Source organism: Lontra canadensis, unplaced genomic scaffold (assembly GCF_010015895.1).
Source record: "Lontra canadensis isolate GAN:19392208 unplaced genomic scaffold, GSC_riverotter_1.0 scaffold25, whole genome shotgun sequence".
Lineage (NCBI taxonomy): Eukaryota > Metazoa > Chordata > Mammalia > Carnivora > Mustelidae > Lontra > Lontra canadensis.
The window spans coordinates 1,989,211-2,006,999 of record NW_022631019.1 but is presented as its reverse complement, the minus strand read 5'-3'; the positions used below and the strand labels follow the sequence as shown (position 1 = coordinate 2,006,999).

General features: G+C 63.5%; 1 protein-coding gene and 1 long non-coding RNA gene across 10 annotated transcripts in view; one reads left to right on the top strand and one right to left on the bottom strand.

Moving 5' to 3' along the window:
- TP73 (tumor protein p73) overlaps window positions 1-16,791 on the bottom strand; it is a 59,099-nt gene extending 42,308 nt beyond the window's left edge. For 3 of the 9 annotated variants that reach the window (XM_032863222.1, XM_032863230.1, XM_032863231.1), the window contains exon 1: window positions 4,317-4,438. The gene's annotated coding sequence lies outside the window, so the exon portion shown is untranslated. The other 6 variants (XM_032863226.1, XM_032863224.1, XM_032863227.1 and 3 more) reach the window with 6 other exon arrangements.
- On the top strand, window positions 10,694-13,605 carry LOC116870983. Its single transcript, XR_004383326.1, has 3 exons — window positions 10,694-10,713; window positions 11,038-11,109; window positions 13,459-13,605. It is a non-coding gene; the product is annotated as an uncharacterized LOC116870983 (long non-coding RNA).
- Window positions 16,792-17,789: the final 998 nt, after the last annotated feature.

Here is a 17,789-nt window from a genome sequence, read left to right as displayed (position 1 = left end):
AGGCGGACATTGCACAGATTGTGACTACAAAACGTCACTATGTGGTTTACCTTTCAAAGGGTTAGTTTTATGTTACATGAATTTCACCTTGATTTAAGAAAAAAACGAATCAAAAAACCGAAGAGGCTAGGGTAACATATGGGGAGCCCCGGAGCCGCGGATCACGGGCTGGGCACTTAGCCCACCGGCCGCAGAGAAGGGAAAACTCCCCATGTCCCGAAGCCCAGTGTCCCGGAGCCGGCACGGGGAAAGGGGACACATTCTGCCTCGAGCCTCTGTGCCTCCCTCCCAAGGGAACAGCCAGGGAGGTGGGACCCCAGAGCCCCCCCACCCCAACCGTCAGGGGACACAGCTGGCGTGTCTGCCCTCAGCCCGCACCCTGTTTCGCCCCGAGCTGTACCCGGTCAGGCTGGCTCTGACCGAGGGGGAGGGGGCAGGGCAGACGGAACCCGTCCGGGCAGAGGGCAGAGGGCAGAGGGAGCCGGTCCGGCCACATTGGACGGCAGTAGGAAACTAAGTGACCCCCTAGTCGCTGGGGCCCCCGTGAGGGCCGGAGAGGCATTCCAAGGACTCCCCAGACTCTGCTGGCAGACCCCAGGTCCACTGCTCCCCCATCACCACTGCCTAGGCCAGGCCCTCCCTGGGTCCAGCCCAGCCCCTGCAGTGCCCCACACCAGTCCCCTCCCTGTCTAACCCCTCGCCCCAGTGGGCTGTCCCTTGAGCATAGGCAGAAGGCCCCAGTGTCTCGCTGTGGCCAGCCGGCCCTGACTACAGGGCCCACCCCCATGCCCCTCGTCCCCCACAGGCCTCCGCACTATTGTCTTGGGCTGGGGGCACTGCCCAGCACCTGGGGCTCAGGTCAGAGGCCACCGTCTCCAAGAGGCCATCCGGGCACCCGGTTAAACCAGCTGCCACGACCCTGTGTTACCTGCATCCTTCTCTGTCTGTCTGCAAGCAGGTCCAGCCTGAAGGACCCAGAGACACAGTGGCCTGCGTTTACCTGTTCATTCCTGCTGGGCCCCTGGCCCAGAGCGGGCTCCAGCCATACACAGCCAGGCGTGCCCCCGTGCCGGGCTGCCGTCACCGTCACCCCCACGTGTCCTGCTACACCCGTCATGCTCCCCACCAAACCCCATGTTAGGGAAGGCGTCCTGTCCTGCCCATTGGGCTTCCCCACTGAGCCATGGGCACAGGCCTGGAGGGGACTTCCCCACTGGCCTGAGACACCGGCAGTGGGCCCCCCGCTTCAGAGGCGCTGATCTGATGCACATTCCCAGGGCGCCCGGTAGGCGGTGGGCGGAGCACTGGGTTCTTGGTTTTGGCTCAGGGTGCGATCTGGGGGGTCGTGGGATCAAGCTGAGCGCGGAGCCTGCTTGGGATTCTCTCTCCCCTTCCCTCTGCCCCTGTGTGCGCCCTCTCTCCTTCTCTCTCTCTCTCTCTCTCAGATAAATAAATGAATCTTAAAAGGAAAACATCCCGGGGCGCCCTGCCCAGGGCTCCCACAGCGGGAGCTCAGGAATCTGCATCTTTAACCTGCACCAGGGAGTTCACCGGGACTCGCAGCCCAGCCCCCGCTCCATAGGGCCCTTCCCTGTCCACCTGCAGGGTGGCCACAGCCTCCACTGGTGACTTCACTCAGGATCTTCATTTTGGCAAAACGAGGGTCCAGAGACTTGCGCTGCCCTGTTCACAGGATGCCACGGGGCCCGAGCCCAGAAGCTACTGCCTCCATGACTCCCAGTCTCGCTGGGAGGCCCCCCGAGCCGGCGCACAGAGCCCAGGCCCCCACGTCCACGAGTCAAGGGAGCCGCAGACCCCGTCCCGTGGGCCCCGGGAGCTCCCTCCGGCCATGGAGACGAGCAATGCTGATGTCGGGGCGAGGACCGGGGCCCTCACTGGGCACCGGCGCTGGACCCCGGGGGCCCCTCCTCTGTCCTCGGGGCAGGGGCAGGGTCATCCCTGGACTCGCTGTGGCATTTCATCTGAGGATGGCAGAGGTGAGACCTAGGAGAGCCCCTTGTCAGAAACACCAGTGGCCCTAGTAACCCGCATTTTAAATTTGGAAACATGGCTCCGGGCCTAAGGACAGTTGGCAAACGCAGCCCACCACCTTAAAGATCACGTGTTCGTGGGGGGAGGACAGGCCCCCGAGGAAATGTCTGTGAGGCTGTCACCGAGGTCCAAGTGCGGACGCGGCCCGGACCGCCGGGGGCTTTCAAGGAAGAGCCGGTTCCCCTGTAGGGAAAGGGCGCTCAGCCTCTCAGGGAGCAGGGCCCCGGGCGGTGAGGCTGTGGGTGCGGGAAGTACAGGCGCCCACGGGGCCCAGGACCGCCTGGCCGGGGGTCAGCGCCAGAAAGGGTGCCCCAGGCGTCCCCGCTCTCAGGGCGCTGGGCCTTGCTGGGGGCTCTGCTGACGCTGCCGCTCCTCAAGGAATTTCCAGCAAATTCCTGTTACTTGGGGGGCATCACGGGGCTGCCGGCGAGGCCCCAGGACCCCCAGAGCTCGGGGGCTGGGGGCACCGTGCGGCCCAGAGCCGGAGTGGAGGAGCAGACAACCCCCTTACTCTTCAACTTCTGCATGTGACACATGGGATTCCCGAGTCCCCAACCCAGCAGTCTCCGCCGGAGCCCCTCGGCAAAATCTGCCAACATTTTCATCGTCAGCCCTGGTTGGGGAGGGGTGCTTCTCGACACCCCAATCTCTGTGGTCCCCTCACAGAGAATATTCTAGATCTGGGGTCAGAGTTGCAGGGGAGACCTGGGGCCACACCACTGCTTCTCGGTGCTACTGGCCAAGCCCTGCATAGGGCCTCCAGGAGCTCACACCCTCTGTCACGCCCAATCCCCACGTGTCCCCTCCCTGCCGCCTACCCTGTCCTTACATATCCCCTGACCCCGTTCTGTCCCCACATGTCCCATCCCTGCCTTCCATCCTGTCCCCTCTGCCCCTAACTTTCCCCACATGTCCCCCCCACCCCGTACCCCACCCCCATCTGTGTCCTCCTAGGACAGTTCAGGCCCCAGTGTCCTCCAGGAAGCCACCGTCCTCCCTGATCCCTAAGCAGGACACTGTCTTCTCTGCCTCCCATCGCCGAGCAGGCAGTGGAGCACAGCTTCCTCTGCGTGGCCCCCAGGAGAGCCTCGCTTGTCGGGCCAGATGGTGCCCCGTCCCCTCCACCTGCCCCGGGCCCCCACACCACCTCCGATAAGCTGGGGTCCTGTGACCCGCTGACACTTGACAAAGGGAAGCACCCCATGCGGGGGGGGATGGCAGTCCCCACCCCCTGTCAGCGGTCACCCCCTCCCACTGCTTGTAGAGTCTGGACAGGGAGTGGACGCTTGGCCTGAGCGCAGGGAAGGCAACTCGGGGCCATCGGGATTCCAGCATCTGGGGAGGGAGGGAGCTCCCTTCGCCCAAGAGCCCCGCTCTGACCCTGTCCCCAAACACTCCGTCTCAGTGGTTCTTCTGACCCCGCGGGTATGATGTGGCTCCTTCCCACCGTCATCTCCCCTTTGCGCTCAGCAAACTCGGAGCATCACAGGAAAGGACCCTGGGGCCTTCCCAGGCCCCTTCCAACCAGCCCCGTGGCCTTGAGGCGACTGCGGACACTCTGGCGCCCAGAAGGGCCCTACCTGGGTGGAGGCTCCGGCGGCTGGCGGGCGAGGACCGAGGGAGCAGAGCTGTGAGAGGGCGCTTGTCCCAGGCCCAGCGGAGTCCCCGCAGGATGCTCTGGGCCCAGCTCCCGGCCCTCGGTGCCGACGGGCCTCTGCCGCCCCAATCACCCCCCAGAACAGGGGCGGCCCTTGCCTCGTGGGGTGCGGCCCTGCCGGCCCAAAGTGCGTCCCTCCTCAGGGACCCGGGCCAGCGGCCATCTTTGCCCGCCCCGCCGGCCTGTGGCCCAGGCCACGTGGCCACGGGAGTGCTGGGCAGCCCCAGCCACGCAGGGTGGGGTGGGGGGGGGTCAGGACAGGACTGGCCGGATCTGCGCCCGGGGACCTCCTGCAGAAAGACGGGGCCCCGCCGGCCCTGGTGAGGAGGACGTGCCCGGGGGCCTCCCGTCACCCTGCACCGGCTCACGGTTGCCCCTCTGCCCAAGGGGGGGGGCACAGCGACGGCCAAATTTAGCCTCTGCACCCTGGGCCAGGGTGCACTTGTGAAATAAGAAAACAGCTGGAGGCGCCCGATTAAGCTGCCCTCCCCTCCTCCCTCCCTCCCGGGCCAGGGCCCACTGGAAGGAGGCAGGGCAGAGGGCAGCCTCAGAGCCCCCTTGGGCCCTGTTCCTTCCCACCTGCCAGCCTCTTACCCCAGCCGTCAGCCTCCGTCACGGCCAGTGGCTGCCACCTGCAGCCGGCAGGGTCGGGGTGGCCTCGTCCGGCACCCGGGCCCAGTGCGGAGGACTAGGACCCGCCAGCCGTCCGGGTGTGATTCTGGGGGTTGGCTTAGCCCCCGCGGGAGCCACACGGCAACCGTGCCCACCCCTGAGCACGTGGGCTTCGCCCGCTTCCAGAAGGAAACGCCGGTAAAGCAGGCCGCCCGGGACCGTGGGGCTCCGGGGTCTGGCCCTGGCCAGGGTAGGCGGTCGGCTGAGCAGTTTCGGGAACCCACGACTGAAAACCCAACACCCGGCAGGAAAGGGCTGTCACAGACCAGCTCCTGCAGAGGAAGTAAACCAAGAAACACCCAAGCATCGCCAGCCGCTACAGCACCCCTAGGGGGGCGGGGGGACCAGCAAATCTGCAGCTCCTTTGACTGTCGAGGTGGAAACATGCACAGAGAGGGGAGGTCACCTGCTCAAGGACACCCAGCGAGTTGGGGCCCAGAGTCAAACCCAGCCGTCTGGCTCAGGGAACCCTGCTCTTGACCCTGCCCTCTACCTGGCCTGACCCTCCCCAGCCTGCACATCCTGCCTGGGAAGCCCCTTGCCCACCCCTTTCTTCACGCAGCACCTCAAAGCCCCACCCGCCGTGAGACACCCCCCCCCAACTCTGCCGCCCTCTGCGGATCTAGAGGCGTCCCTCCTCCGGTCCCTCACCCGACCACGTGCAGGTCACGCCTGGCCACACAACTCCTGTCCCATGGTTTCCGCTCTGCGGCTCAGCCCTGTCACACACCCCAGCTCCCTCTCCCCCTCCGTACACTTCCACGCAGCCCACCTCTGCTGCTCTGTAGCCGTGCGACAGGTGTACTGCCTGGACAGGTGTACTGCCCATTCCGAGCCACGTGTGCAAGGAAGAAGGGACACACTGAGCAGGGCGCTGACCCGGACACATCCCGGGAGCCTGAGAATCAGCAGCGATCTGCAGGGGACCAACGGTTCCTTAGAACCAGGCGTCAGCGGAGGAAGAAGCCAAGCCCTGGTCAGGGGTGGCGATGGAGAGAGGCTGGGCCTGGTCGCTGCCCTGTCCATAGCTCGTTAGACTATACCCCCCCGCACCCCGCCCTGGTCTGTCCAGGAGCGAGGCACCTGCAGAATGAGACACACCAGCGTCCTGTCACTGCAGCCTCCTTCACAACGCCCACCCCCAGCCTCTCCGGATACTAGAGGTCCCTGCCCCCACCACTCGTGGCCGCTCTTCCCAGGCCCAGGGCTGCCCGGCACACGGAGGTGGCAGCCGGTCCCTGTTTGTGCGGGGCCAGGAGCAGCCCTCTCTGGAGGGGCCTTCACCTTAGGGACCTGCTGGGACGGGGTCGCCATGGGGCCTGGGGCCAATGAGCAGACACTGTCCTCTTGCCCACTGGGCTGCAGGCACCGCTGTCCTTCTGATCTGTCTCCTCCCACCCCCTCCGTGGCCCCGTTTCGGGGTCGCCCTTCCACAGACTCCTAAGCTCCTCCCCCCGCGCGTCTGACAAGTCTTCACCCAAGTTGCCGTGATGTCGGCCCATCCATCCCTCCTCCCTCCAGAGATGTCCACAGAGCTGCCGCTGCCCACGTCCTGTCCCTGTCCGCAGCCTTGGGGGCGTCTTTCTGATAATGGTGCCCAGAATCTCCTGCATGCTCCCTCGGTCCCGGCCCCGGCCCGGAGACCTTTCACTCTTCCCTGTAACGCGGCAGGAAGGGAGACTCCCTGCACCCCTACTCTCTCCAGACGTTCTTACAGCAGCACTGAGAGGGTGGGTCACCTGCCCTGGGCCACACAGCTTGGAAGGTCAAGGCTGGGTTGGGGTCTGCTCTGGCCCCCACCAGGCAGCCCCGCCATCCAGGAGCCCCCGCTACTGGGGGACAGACAAAGCTGCTTCCACTGCCCAGCATGAAGGGCGGCCTGAACGGGTGCGGACCACGGCCAGGGTCAGCGTGAGGGCACACGAAGGTCCACATCAGTGTGGCCTTTGGAGGTCTCCTAGGCTGACGTTGGGCTTGGGGTCCAGGGGAGAGTGGGCACCAGCAGAGTAGGGGGAGGCGGGACTGGACAGCGGGCTGGAGAAGGGACAGGCCCTCTGGAGACCACCCGAAGAGCCCTGAGCCCATGGACTTCAGGGAGCCAGGTTCAGGGTTCAGCTCATGTGGGGTGCAGTGGGACGTCCAAGGGGAAGGTCACCCTGGAAGACACACATGGGCCCAGGAGCCAGAGGCGGGTGGTCAGTGAGGCAGGCCTTGGCGGGGCTCAGGTAAGGCGGGGGGATGTGGAACAAGTGGACAGTCCTGAGGGTGCGGGGACAGGGAGGACGAGGACGCGGGTCCTGCCCAGGACCACCCCCTTCCAAGCCAATTCCTGCTGCTTAATGCCCTCTTCGGCAAACCTCCTCCCAGCTCTAGACCCGGTGCCTCCGGCCCGCTAGCAGCTTCGTGCACACGTGGGGGTCTCTCTCTTCCCACCTGTGGGGCGGCAATGGTCACAGCCCCCACGCACGACTGAGCTACACACAGGCAGCTGGCAGGAGCCCTGGGCTGGCTCAGGGCTGCAGAGCGTGGCTGTCCGTCTGGCTGTGGGGCTGTCAGTATCTGTGACTGAGTCATCACTGGGTCAGCCCACATCCTGCATGCACGAGCGCTCCCATACGGCAGGGGACAGGACCGCGGCGCACCCCGCACCCCTCACCTGGGTGCGCGCTCCCTCCGCCTTCCTCACGTGGAGCCCGTGGTAATCACCGTCCCCTGCAGGGGGGCCGGGCCCCCATGATCCCTACCTCAGGAGCCCAGCCCTGAGGGCAGGACCGCGGTGGCAGGGGACCGACACAGGGAACGGGCCCTGCCATCCCAGTCTCCGCAGAGGCCGCTGGGCAAAGCAGAGGGGTGGTCTGGACAGGCTCTTGGGCTCCGTGCAGGTGACGGAGCCTGGACGAAGGGGGCCCCCCCGAGAAGCTAGGGAGTGGCGTCTTCCTCGGCAGGAAGTGGACAGTTCCCAGCAGGCCCCAGGGTGGAGGAGGGCTCCAGGATAACTTCTGCCCCTACCCAGCCCGGACCCTGCCTGGGCCCCCCGGGAACAGGTGGGGTATAACGTAGCGCCCCGCCGTGCCTGGTCCATCAGAGGAGCCCTGGGCATGGCCTCCCTGCGCTGGCCTGGCCGCCAGCCTGCCTGTCTGCCACCCGTGCCCCCCCTACTCTCGGGTGCTGGGGTTGGGGGGACAGTGGGGAGGGGCTCTGATCCCTGGGGGGCCCGAGGGGTGGCTGCTGTGCTGTGCTGTGCGGCAGGGAGGCAGTGACAGGACCCCAAGCTCAGGCCTGAGAGAGGTGGGCCAGGCTGAGCCCAAGCCTACCTTGGTGGGAGCCCGGGCCCCGAGGGTCGAGGTCGGTGTGGAGGGGAGGCAGCTGGGAGGCCCACGGCCTGTGGCTGGGCAGGCAGGCGGTGGCGGCAGCGTCCTGGTCGCCTAGGCGATGACATTGGAACCAAGGAAGCAGGGAGGCCAGCCTGGAGCCAGGGCAGCCGGGGCGGAGCGTGGCCGGGAGCCCTGAGGCCGGTAGGCGATGCCATGCCCTCCGCACAGTGACCTGGTGACAGGCCCAAACCGTCAGGAAGCAGACCGGGAGCCGGGGAGGGGGCGGGGTGGGGGTGAGGGCGGGCCGGGAGCCGGGGTGTCCACCCGCGTGTGCACGCCTCTGCTCCGCTGCTGCCTGTAGAAATGTCCGCGCGCGTGCACAGGCCACGACTGTCCCGGCCCGCGCTGGAGCGGCTTCCTCGGGTCGTCCCAGTTCACCCGCGATCCGTCCGCCGAGGATGCGAACAAGTGTGGAGCCGGTTTCTCCGGTATTGGGTCTGGCCAGGCAAGTGCTGACATTCAGCTGTGTTTCTGCTGCCCACGGGCGCACACAGATAATTCAGGTAATTCAACGTGACAGGAGGCCTTGCCACCACATTCCAAATGTCCCAAGCACGTGCTCTTAGCTGCTGCTCGGAAGGACTTTGAGGCCTGGATGTTAGACTCCTCTCCGTCTCCCCCCACGGGCAGCGGCGCGGAAAGCTGACGGCCCTGAATGGGGCCAAGGGACCCGCTGATGGGATGAAGGCCAAGGGCTTCCTCCTGGCCACTCCTGGGGGAAGGGCCAGGCCACAGCGGTGCGCTCCCCGGCTCCTGCGGGGCACAGGCCCGGCCCCGCAGAACAGCCACGACGGCAGGCAGCCGCGTGCACGCGTGGGAGGAGGCCACCTGGGTCGCTGCGAGTGTGAGGTGTTAGGACCCCACAAGATGGAGGGTGGGGATGGGAGGGGTTCCCTGGTCCTGGGAAAAGAGGCAAAGGAGCCAGCGGGATGCCAGGCCCTGCCTCGCCCTCACTCGGGGCGCAGCCAGGCTGCCCTTGGCTGGCCGTGGACCGCGGCAGGTCGGTCCCATGACCCGTTCCTCCCTGAAGCCGCCCCTCCCTGAAGCCGTGCCCTTCGGGGGGGGGGCCTGTGGCCCATCACCTGATCTCCTATGCCAGTGACCTCCTGGCATGCCCTCTTCCCCAGCCCGTTCCCTGCGGAGAGAGGGAAGGCCTGACTCCCCGGGGCTCGGAGACACAGCCCTAATCATCTATGGCTCAAAGAAACTGGGCACAGCCCCGACGCCCGTGCCACACACAGAAGCCCTGACGCCCGTGTCACACACAGAAGGTGGGTGGGTGGCTCCGAGTGATGACAGCAGACGGCTTCTGGCCACAGGGCAGTTGGTACCGTGAGGCCGGCTGCCAGCTCTGGGTGGGGCGTTCCGTGGGCGCCGGACGAGCATTTTTCACGTCTTCTTGCCACCGTGGGACGGACTTGGAAAGCTCTTCCTGTGACACTTCTGGGTGGGCCTGGGAGGTCCAAGTGGGACCCTCAGCCCAAGGCCTGTGCATCTTTTGAGCGGGAGAGCAGAAGGCCAGCCCGGCAGACGGCCTGAGCCCCCCATCCCTGTGGGTGCACACGGACTCTCTTAGGGTTCTGGGGTCAGAAGTCCCAGGATGGTCTTGTGGGGCCAAAATCAAAGTGGTTGCGGCTGCTTCCCTGGATCCTCCCGCCTGCCTTCAGCGGCTAGGGATGCCCGCATCCCGTGTCCCTGGCTCGGGGCCCCTCCCCGCAGCTCCGGAGCGCACCCCCGCGGCCTCTGCCCCCACAGCCCTCTATGCCTCTGACCCGGGCCCTCCGGCTCCAGCTCACTGGGTCCTTTGCCATGACATGGGCCCCACGGGGGCTCACCATCACCTCTAGGTCCCTTTGTCACATGAAATAATGTGACTCTAGGCTCTGAGCCTCAGCTTTAGGGAGCCCCCAGGGACACACCCTGTCAGCTGTCTGTGTGGGAGTCAGCGAAAGCCACCGGGGCCCCCCAAGCCAACGCCAAGCTTCACGCTGGCCTGGAGACTGGGATGCCGACCACAGCTGGGGTCGGTGGTTGCTCATCCCCACACATGAAGGGCTCCCGGTCCTGCTCCTTGAGTCACAGCACGCGCCCTCTGAGACCAGAGGTCGCCTGGCTTTAGCCACGGGCGAGGGGAGGTGGGGGTACGCCAGTGAGGTCTGGCTGCACTCACTCCCATCAGGGTCCCTCCTCAGACCCCGCCCCAGCCCCACACAGGGATGGGCTCCCAAAAGCGAGTCAGGAAGTCACCCCGCCAGCAGACCACGGATCCACCACACGCTTCCCCTGCGTGCAACACAGATCAGACACGGGCTACGGTGCAGGCCCGGAGAAAACCCCCTCCCTCTGGCGGATCAGCAGAGCGAGGCTTCACGAAGCACCACTGGGAGGACCTCCCACCTCCCGCACAGCCCAGGGCACACACACATTTCCTGCAGCCTGTGTTTCCTCTTTTCTACTCTTTCTTTCTGTTTTCTGGCAAGCCCCACGCCCAGTGTGGGGCTTGATCTCATGACCCCGAGATCAGACGCTCCATCACTGCGGAGCCCAGCGGCCCGGGCTGTGCCTGTCTCTGTTCTCACCATACAGTACAGTCCTTGGGCCTGTGTCCCCTGAGCACCAGGTGGGCCAAAGCTTTGCCACGTTTGGCACGCCTGCTGGCACGTTTCCAAACGCCGAGGGACCCGGTGGCACAGGAGTGACTGAGAGGACAGGCCCTCTTGCCTCCCAGCCCCCACCCCACCGTCCAGACCAGTCCCCACCGGTAAGAACAAAGAAAGCTGCTCCCGGGGGCCCTAGGTGGTGGTGGGGGCGGGTGGTGGGGGTTAAGGTCTGGTGAGCCCTGGGTGTGGCTCCCACGTGCTTGCACCAGGGAAGGGCAGGTGCCCCATAAACAGCGATCGTGCGTGAACGCACAAATAAAGTCTTAAGTGAAATATGGCCTATTTCTGCATTCTTTTGGTGAGTTTTGAAATCCAGAGAGCTTGGAAAACTAGATTTTCCTTAGTTCTGGGACAGACTCCTAAGCTCTCCGTGACCCTTGCTGCCCATTTAGGGTCAACATCCCCTTATGTTGGGGCGCCTGGGTGGCTCAGTGGGTTAAGCCTCTGCCTTCAGCTCAAGTCATGATCTCAGGGTCCTGGGATCGAGCCCCGCATCAGGCTCTCTGCTCAGCGGAGAAACTGCTTCCCCCCTCTCTTCGCCTGCCTCTCTGCCTACTGTGATCTCTCTCTCTCTGTCCAATAAATAAGTAAAATCTTAAGAAAAAATCCCCTTGTGTTGTAGGAACAGGGGAGAGCTTGTCTGTGTGGTATTTCCCACAGACCCGTCGGTGGTGTCCTAAAATACAGGATTCAGGTACTGTGTTACTTTTCTAAAATACATTTTCTTGAAGTCTGAGTTCTGACTCTTTTAAAGGGGACATGGGATAAGGGATGGTGAGCCTCTGCTTAGTTTTGGAAACCTTATGGCATCCGTAGATCAGACCAGGAGGCGGGCGTGGGCAGTGCTCTGGGACCAGGCGTGCTCACCTCAGCTCCCCGCAGCATCTCCCGGGAGGAGGGGAGGGCCCTCTGCCTCTGGTCTTACAGAGGCCAACTTGGAAAGGGTTACAGGAGTAAGAGTCAGGGTGGTTTTGAGCCCACTTCTGGATGATTCCTAAGCTAGCCACCCTCACCACGACTTTGTCGCCTTTTACCATCGTAAAGTTTTGTCGAGGAAATGCAAAAAATTTGGCAAGTCGGAAAGGGCACAGCAGGAGTCCACACCGAAGCCTCTGGCCCCTGGGCCCCTGGCAGAGCAGCTCCCGCTGAGAAGGGGACACACGGGTCTTTGCTGCAGTAAGGAAAGAAGGCAATCCCTCCAGGCTCTGCTGCTCAGAATGTCCCTGGGCCCAGACTGTCCCAAACTCTGAAAGTACAGCCTGCCAGGGTCCCCAGCCATTTACGGGGTGGCCCCCCATGCTGCGTCCTTCTCGCAGAACACGATCCCCCAATTACTGACCCACACAGTTTCCTCTCAAGAGGAGACTTTCCGTTCTCACGCTTCCCAACCCCAAACCAACCAGAGGGAGATTGGACAGTGTTCGTGGACTTACACTGACCTCGATCTCACCATCGTCTTTTCTGCTATTTTTATCAGAATCCATCATTTCCACATTAATCCAATTAGCGTGGTGTTTACCGGTGCCTCATTCTTACATTTGCGCCTTTGTCGGGGAAAGCTCAGGGACGCGCTCCCTGCTCTGCTCCTCCTCCCTCATTACTGCCAAACAATTAGTGGAGGAGCATCCCTGATCAAAAATTAAGAAGCCAGGAGCAAGTCGGGGCATGCCTTCCTCCAACAGAAGAGAAAACGAAGGGGGATGGCTAATGAGGGGCTTTTGTGGGTGGTCGGGGACAGTGGGAAGCAGAGAGCGCGAGGGGAAGGGGAGCTTGCCCTTCAGAGTGTCTCTGATCCTGGCGGTCAGAGCAAGGAGTTCCCTCCCATCTATACCCAAAAGAGGAGCTGTACTGTAGTCACCCTCGGAGCACAAACTGCTGGGCCTCCTGGGGAAGCGCTGGCCGGCAGGTCCCTTCATTTAACCGGCTGCCCCCCTTTTCTAAACGGGGAATGCTCCTTTCTCTCTGGTGGCCCCGATGCCAGCCAGTGAGGGCTGTGCCCTCCTCTTGTGTCCCTGGCCCGCCCGCACTCTGCAAGCTGCTCCACCCCGTCTCCCCACGCAGGAGGGCAGGACCCACATCTGGGACCCGCTGTCACCCTCCCTCCTTGTCCCCACACAGCCTGCCTGGAGCCTGCAAAGGAGAACCCCCTGGGTCTTGCTCACCCGGTGCAGAATGATGGAGAAAACACAGCCCAGGATAGTCACCTCTAAAATCCCAGGCAATGGGGCAGGCGGGGTGGCGGGGGGAGCGGGCATTCTCCCTGCACACTTCACAGGACCCAATGCAACCCCCTCCAAGGGGAGGCTACCAGCCCAATTAGCCAAAGGCTTCCCCAGCTGCCTGCTCCCTCCTTCCCCCCAGGGCCCGGCACCTTGGAGCAGCAGGTGAGCAATTAGAAACCCTTGTCCCTGCCCCACAGGCACCCAGGGCCACAGGGAGTGGTTCTGTCAGCTGGCATTGGGTGGGGACAGCCAGGACAGGAACTTCCCACATGCAGCCACTCTGAGATGGCCGTCTGCCCCCTACACAGGGTACCCAGCCCAGCCCTGCCCGCTTGGGCCCCTGCACTCTGGCTGGGGACCTTGGCAGGCTGGGCAATGCCCGGGAGTTCTGTGCCTGCCTGGTGGAGGAGGCAGGAGTTCCTGGGCGCTTTGTGTGTGCCCTCTGGGGTTCGGGTGTATTCCTGCGGCAACTCATGGGAGGGAAAGGCTAGAGCCTCCCTAGAGAGACAGGGCACAGTGTGGGGAGGCAGATGGGTGGGCCCCGAGCTCCCATACAGACTCCCAAGGCCGAGCGTGGCCGAGCTGGGATCTGGGCTGGGAGCGCGAGTCCTGACTGGTGCTGGCTCTGCCCCAGGCGTGCCCGGCATGCACAGTCACACTCCGATGATGTGGGACGTCTGGCCCCTAGACGGAGAGCGTTTCTGTGGTTTAAACCACCCACCCTGTGGCCAGTGAGTTACGGCGCCCCAGGAAACTTAACACAGCTATCAAAGGACTTAAAAGCAAGTTTGCGATCTACTTCTGCCTACAATTCCTTACAGGTAAGTTGACAAGGTCCCCAACAGGTCTAATAACTCATAGGTTCAACGTGGCGACAAGCACAAACGAAATTTTGAGATTTCTGCTGCAACGGTCATGCACAATGAAAATATTGGTGATTCCTCTCAGAGAAGAAGTCACACGTACCCCTGAGGGGGGGCTTGCTGCCTGCATCCACACTGCCTGGGACGCTGACATTCACTTTGCCGTCAAACACCGCGGGAGGCGCCGCCGTTTTCCCCACTCGAGTTTACAGCACCCCGGACTTCCACATTCTGCTTTCGATGGTTCCCAGGACCAGGGCTGGGCTGTGTCTCCTGTTCAGGATGCTCTGGTCCTGCGGGGTTGGGGGAAGGGGCGCTGCTCAGGCTGCTCCCCTCCCCTCCCCTCAGCATCTACTTATACTGGGAACAAGTATACGGAGGGTTCAGCTATGAGCCACCACGGAGGGAGGGGACGGTACCAGAGGGGCTTAGCCAACACTTGCGAGGCTGGATTTTTTTTCTCTCTCCAGGTCTCTGACTTAGGGCAGCACGTCCGGAGGAGGGGAGGGGGGAAGAGCGCTTTTGATGAGCAAATGTCTGCTCTGCCAGAGAGTGGGCAGAGACGGGGCGGGGTGGGGGCCCGGGAACAGACCTAACGTTTATAACCGTTTACAACCGCAGTGCTCATCCCTCAGACCTATGACTTGTCTTTAACTTGAACCCCAATGAGCAGGGGGAGCGTTTCTAAACCAGAACCCATTTTCCTCTACAGAACACACGACGAAAAGATCTTCTAGGAGTCTCCCATAACTTACTTAAGAAGGCAAACTTTTCAAAGGCGACATTGCTGTGTGTTTTGGTAACACACAGGTAGATGCTGCTAATTACAGGAGTGTGTTCTGTGTTTGTTAAAGAAGTCTGGACAGGACTGGATGCCCTCAGCCATGGGAAAATGATCCACAGTGTACTGGGTGAGGGTTGGGGGAATGGGTCGGCAATAAAGCTTTTCCCACAGGAGGGAAGACCCCCACCCAGGAGAGCAAGGGAGCGCAGCTGCATTACTTAGCCGCCCCTCTGTCTTTTTCCCTTTTCTGTTGTATGAAGTTAAGCCACCAGAAAATGACATATGTTAAAATATTGTCCCAGCCCTCCCACAGAAATGCACGAACTGGGAAATAAAGGTGTGCCCTCCCTTTTCACGGGAGCTGGATAGAATAAACACACTTGGAAAATGCTTCTACTTTTTTGCAAACCCAAAGTTCACTATGTGTGCAACGGCTTTTTGCTCCGATATTTTGTTTTAGCCACGACTTTTATATAAGTATCTAGAGGACGGACTCCCCTTGAAACTGTCTCCCATGCGGATGACCACGCGGCTTCTACTCCCCCACCAATGAAATGAGTTCCCTTTCAGGTGTCAGAACCTCGGGGTGAACGTTTGCCTCTCTCCTTAAGTCCTCAGCCTCTCTGCCTCCCTTTTAGCTGCGTCCCTTACATGTGTTCAAGGCTGTAAATCCACTCCTGGATGTGGGTGGGGCATAGTCTATAAATAGATCCCGAACGGAGGCATCTTCCCCACCATGCCGGGGACTGGGGCCATCAGCCTCGCCCAAGCCCTGGGCAGATTCCTGCCCCCAAGTCAGCCACTCCACTCCCTCTGCGGGGAGGAGGGGATCTGTGGGCCCCGCAGCTGCCCCCGCCCCCCAGGCTCCCAACTCAGGAGCAGCACCGAGGACCACAGCCGTCCCTCTGGGCCCAGTTAGTGGACGCCAGGCATGGACTTGTCCGTGGAGAAGAGGGGATCCGGACCTGAGGATCCTGACTCCCACAACTACCTGCTTAACGTCTGTACCAGACCGGCTCTCCCATGGGCTACCCTTCCGGATTTGGAGACAGTGCCCTGTTCCCTATAGCCTTCACCGGAAGGTCAGTGAGCGGCGTGGTGCGTAAGCGCTCTGGGGCCAGGGCCCAGGTAGCAGCAGCCAGACCAGCTCACCTGCAGCCCTGACCGCCGATGACCGAGCACGCGCACCTCTCCAACCCTTTTTAAAGCCGCACGCACAATCCGCAAATGTGTACGTTGCAAAATTTCAGACATCCCGTCTTTTTGTCCTCAGTGCGATGTCCTTTTAGCTTCTGTGAGTAGAGCAGATGCCAGGCGGCCGGACGGAACAGTCAGCTCCGCGGGACAACGCGAAATAGCTCGCTCCACTCATTTTCTTCCGAAGCTAATTATTACGGCTAAACAGGTGAACAGCGACGACGACAGCAAACAAAGCCAGTTGTGCGAACGGTTCCCAAACATCCGGTTATTTAATAAACAGACACGGTCCATTTGGACCGACTGACCTCTGGTCAGAAGTTCGCCATGCCTGGCCTCCTGGCCCCTTGCTGGTTGACAGTGGTCTACCTGTCACCATCTATTTATGTCACCGGTGAATGCTTTCTGCATATCCACTTAGGGACCAGGCGACAATACAAGCTGAGTAGGAAGGTACTAGCTTCCTCCCTCCAAAGGCTGAGAGGACAGCGGCTAGGCAAGGAGGAGAGGGAGGCAGGTTGGAGGTGCTGTTTCCCCGGGCTGGGGGGGGGGGGCGACTCTGCCCATCCTCTCTCCACTTGGACACACTCAGAAGCCAGGCTGGGGCGGGGGGGCAGCTCTGAACCACCTGGAGGTGGCCCTCTGGAACCGGGGCCCTTAGTCACCGACTCCATGGAGCTGGCTCGGCGGTGGTGCCCAGTTCTGCTGGTCCAGGGGAGCCTGGGTCTCGCTCAGCATTGGGGAGTGGGGGAGTAACGCCGCAGGATTTGCAGGGCCCTTGTGGGCGCGCACAGAGCGGGCAGAGGCGGGAGGGCCTCCTCGGACCTGCACTTTCACCAACTTCCACCGGCTCCTGCCCTCCCGCCGAGCCTCTTCCCCGTTGCCTTCCCTGAGCCTCCCCTTGGAAGCGGGGGTGGACAGGGGTCAACTGGAGGAAGGCCTCGGGGAATCCCAGCCCCAGCACGGCTGTTCCTGGCCCCAAAGGCACTCGGACAGGACCCCGCATCTCTTGGCGGGGCTGAACTCTGCCAGCTTCCCGCCGCCGGCGCAACCTCCCAGGAGCCGGCTGGACTCGGGAGGGACACCCCACGGTACCCATTCTCCCTGCGCCTGCACGCTGCCTCCCTCCTAACAACCCCGAGCTTCGGAGCCCCAGTGCCCGCCGCCCTGCGCTCGGCCTCGGCAGGCCGCGCCGCGCTTCCTACCTGGTGCGGTCGGAGTCGGGGGCATCGACGCCGGAGCCGGCGGGCGCTGGCCCCGTAGTGGGTGCAGGGCGAGCGCGGGCTGCCCAGGCGGGTTAAATGGGCGCGGGGAGGGGAGGCGCCGCGGGCAGGGGCGGCCGCGGGCGTTAGCGCCTTGGGCCGCCGGCCGGGCGGGAAGGCAGCGCGGGCCGTTCAGCGCGGCGGGAGGAGCGCGGGCGGCGGGGCCGGGAGGAGGCCGAGGTGGCCGCCGGCGCCCCGCCCCCCCAGCTGGCCGAGCGCGAGTCGGGGTCTCGGGCGCGCTCTGCCCCGCCTCCTTCCCGCCGCCTTTTGGCGCGCGTGGACCCCGCGCAGCCTGCCGGGCCGCCTACCCGGGGCTGGACGCGGGCCGGGCGCGGAGGCTCTCCCGCCGACGAGCGGGGACCGCGACCCTCCGCCGGCTTGCGGGGGCGGGCAAGGGCGCGCAGGAGCGAGGGCGGAGAGAAGCAGACTCCGCGTCCTAAAGCCTTGTTTTGGCCTAGACGCCGCATTTTCCCGACACCCGGGGCTGCCCTCCCGCCCCAACCGGCGCTGGGACCCTCCGTTCCCCGGGCGCTCAGACTCCAAGAACAGGAGAAGGGCCTTCCTGGTCCGCGGAGGGTCCGCCCTAGCTTCGGGGAACAGGGGTGAGGGTCGCGGCCACAGGGCCGGGGGTGGAGGGGTGGATTGGGTGGGGCCATTTGCCCCCGGGTGGCTCCAGGGGGACTCGGAGTAGGGCGCGACGTCTACACTGTCACCGACCCAAGGTCGTGGCCCCGCCCGGCATTGCAGAACGTCGGGGACCCTCTGGGAGAGACTCTCTGGCCCCAGCCCAGGGCCTTCCTGGGCGGAGGTTGTGACGCAAACACTCCCAGATCACCGCCCGCACCCTGCTCCCTCCCCTGGCCACGGCCTGCTGGCCCCGCGCGCCGGTTTCTGTTCTGCGTTCGCGCAGGTACGCGTGGGTGTCCACGGCGAAACGCGGATTGTGCACTTGGAATTGCTCTCTACACGCAGAGACCCGCCTCAGGGCAAGTCTTCCCTAGGACCCGTGACATTTACGGCTCTGGGGGCCGGAACCCACGCAGGGC